This window comes from Octopus sinensis, linkage group LG13 (genome assembly GCF_006345805.1).
Source record: "Octopus sinensis linkage group LG13, ASM634580v1, whole genome shotgun sequence".
NCBI lineage: Eukaryota > Metazoa > Mollusca > Cephalopoda > Octopoda > Octopodidae > Octopus > Octopus sinensis.
Window position 1 is genome coordinate 65,864,263 of NC_043009.1, and position 3,795 is coordinate 65,868,057.

General features: G+C 32.6%; 1 long non-coding RNA gene across 1 annotated transcript; it reads right to left on the reverse strand.

The window, feature by feature from the left end:
• Positions 1 to 1,409: 1,409 nt before the first annotated feature.
• On the reverse strand, positions 1,410 to 3,410 carry LOC118765848. Its single transcript, XR_005001745.1, has 3 exons — positions 2,209 to 3,410; positions 1,659 to 1,965; positions 1,410 to 1,543 (listed from the first exon to the last, which is right to left on the reverse strand). It is a non-coding gene; the product is annotated as an uncharacterized LOC118765848 (long non-coding RNA).
• Between the last annotated feature and the right edge of the window lie 385 nt (positions 3,411 to 3,795).

Sequence of the window (3,795 nt, forward strand, 5' to 3'; positions counted from 1 at the left end):
AAATTAACAGCAATGGAAAACTCTAAAGCCTTTTACTAAAATAGCCTTATAAGCGTCTTGTAAAAGAGTAGCAGACAACGTTGTGAAGCCCTGCATGCTATAGCGTGTAACAATATTCTTGTAGATTGTAATTCATAGAACGGTAACAGAACGTGAACACTGAGAGCATCTTGGGAGAGACGCAGTCATGCAAGACGGATGTTATTTTATATGGTGGAGCCAGGGACAACAACTTCACAGAAGAGCGAATTGGAATATTGCTCACTATGTTAAGATGGAGGATAGTGTGTCGTTTATATACAGATGTGTTTATTAAGACTAATTGAGTATTTATTAATACTACAACACTGTACAACTGAAGCTTTAATAATATTGTTTGATATCTTAAATGGAGTGTATACTGACATTCGTTAACACTTTTAGTGGAGTGCCTACACTATACAACTAGATAACTCACAACATCAATAAATTTATATTCATATATAAGGGGAGAATTCACAAAAAAAAAACAAAAGACAAAGTCAGGTGGTGTAGACAACTAACAGATGTATTAGTTTAACGCTCGGGAAGTGAAAAAGTCTTGAACGTCTCAAGCCTACGCTCTTCCACAGAAAGAAACAAGGAGAGAAACAAGGAGAGAAAATAATGTGTGGTGGCTAGCGATCTATCATGGTGAATATATATATATATATATCAAAACAGCTTGATTCACACTCCTAGGTACTCCAGTGGCTGAATACTAGCCACACATTTGAAACTCAGAGTACCAACGAGTCTGAATCAAACTGTTTTGACCGACACATGTAACTCCCAATAAATGTGCTGAGTGCCCTGCTTTCATTTTGTCTACTCATATATATACATACATACATACATACATATATATATTATATATATATATATATATATATATATATACATTAGTATATATGTATGTATATATATATACATTAGTATATATGTATGTATATATATATACATTAGTATATATGTATATATATATATATACATTAGTATATATGTATATATATACATTAGTGTATATGTATTTATTTATATATATACATTAGTGTATATGTATTTATTTATATATATACATTAGTATATATGTATATATATATATATATATATTATATATATATATATATTATATATATATATATATACATTAGTGTATATGTATTTATTTATATATATACATTAGTGTATATGTATTTATTTATATATATACATTAGTGTATATGTATTTATTTATATATATACATTAGTGTATATGTACTTATTTATACATATACATTAGTGTATATATATACATTAGAGTATATATATACTTATTTATATATATTAGTTTATATAAATATATATATTTACATTAGCGCATGTTTGTGTGTGTATATATAATGTCAAACAAGAATTTGATTGACAGTGGCTTCAAAGTTTTGGCCAGTTAAGCCATCATCAGATTGCAATGCACTGAAGTTGATCTAGGCTTCATCATTCAATATACATACATATATATATATATATATATATATATAAACACCTACACACACATGCACACAATGTGAAGCTTCCAATCACATGTGTCAGTATATAATCGCAATGTAAAATGAAATTATCTCCAATGGGCAAATCCCTAAAAGTAAATCTATAAACACAACAACACTTTATATGTATAAAGTCTAGCAACCAAAAGTTATTTAAGACTGTTAAATAATTCAGAATGAAGTTCTGAGTCAGGCTGTGCAACACTTGAAATGGAGTGTTAAATCCTACCCTTTAAAGACTAAAGAATTGTCTCACAATTTCATTTGCTTCATAAAACTGTTGAACAATTAAAATGGAGTGCTGGATTACACTGCTTTGACACTGCAGAGTCGATCACTACTTTTCTAAACACTTTAAAAAGGTGCACTTACAGCACTAAATTATTAGACATATTTAACAACAGCACTGTTAAACAACCTAAATATATTTCTTTATTGCCCACAAGGAACTAAACACAGAGAGGACAAACAAGGTCAGACAAAGGGACTGAGTCGATTATATCGACCCCAGTGCGAAACTGGTACTTAATTTATCGACCCCGAAAGGATGAAAGGTAAAGTCGACCTCGGTAGAATTTGAACTCAGAACGTAACGACCGACGAAATACTGCTAAGCATTTCACCCGGCACGCTAACGAGTCTGCCAGCTCGCCACCTTAACTAAATAGTCTAATGACACTTTGCTTTCACACATTAAACACAAAATAGCAAAACACCAAATTGACACTATTATCACAAGAGTGATGTTCATTCTTAAATAAACCACAATATTTCAAATCTTCAAAGGGAATGAGAAATACTACATTTTTAATGCTGCAAAAAGTTTAGTCTAGTGAGATGAATTTCATTCGAATTTAATTTAATTTAATTAAATCAATTTAATGCAGTAAATTGGAATTAAAAGAATGTTGTTGAATGCTTTAAATGGAGTGTTGAGCTACATTTTTAAACACCTGCAATGGAGTGTTAAATAATATTTGAGAAGGTCTTTCAATAACTTTGACAACAAAGTATATCTCAATAACTGTGATAACATTAAAAGAGATGAACAAAGAGATGTACAAAAGGCTCCTAAAATTGAGTTGTTTTTTTTACCCCCAAAAACTGTGACAATTCAAAACAGAAAAACCAAAGGTCAAACCACATTTGACTCTGTCATCAAATCAAATAACTTTACTACCTCAGCACTAAAAGACTTGCAGACAGTGAAAATAAATCTCTCTCACACACACACACACACACACACAATGTATTTATCACCCAGAGATCCACACAAGCTACAACCGAAAATCTGAAGCAAACTACACACAACATGTTAACACTTGCATCTTATAAAACAGATGTGGAGTGGAAATAATTTCCCCATTTCATCGACACCACATGGATTGCGGTGCCGATAAAATTATCTTGATGATGAAAGAATTATCTAAATGGCTGGTGTTGATAGAATTATCTGGATGGTTGGTGGTGCTAGAACTATCAGCATAATGGTGTGAAAGTTGAGAATATTTTTATGTCAGCACATCATGATGAAAATAAAGCTTTGCAACTGTTTTGTCTCAACACAGGGAATTACCGAAACAGTTGCCAGGTTTTCTGTGATTCCAAAGTTTACAGCAATGAAGAATTCTCAGTTTGGTAGAGTGAGCCATTAGGAATTAAGTTCAAGTGACAATTTGAAACCCCAAGAATTTTCTGCAATCAATCTTTTTATCTTTTATTTCTTTCGTAGACTGTGGCCCATGCTGGGGCACCGTTTTGAATTTTTGTTGAATGAATCGACCCCAGTACTTATGATTTTTAGGGGCCTGACACATTGTATCAGTCCCTTTTGCCAAACTGCTAAGTTGTGGGAACAGTGACACATCACCACCAGTTGTCAAGTGGTAGAGGAGGACAGACACCCACATGTGTGTGTGTATGTATGTGTGTATATATATATATATATATATACATACATTCCAAGGGGCTTCTTTCAGTTTCCACAACCAAATTCACTCACAAGGTTTTGGTCAGCTGAACCCAAGGCTATAGCAGAAAACACTTTCCCTAGATGCCATACAGTGAGACTGAACCTGGAACTATGTGGTTGGGAAGCAAACCTCTTACTGCACAACCACATATCTGCCTGTTGTTGTTGTTGCTTCTGTAGTCAACTCAGTTATGGTCACATTTGTTGTTCCTTGAAATTCTTCAATTATCCCATCATGTTCCATTTTATTGTTCCTGCTGTTACCGTTGCTTTCTC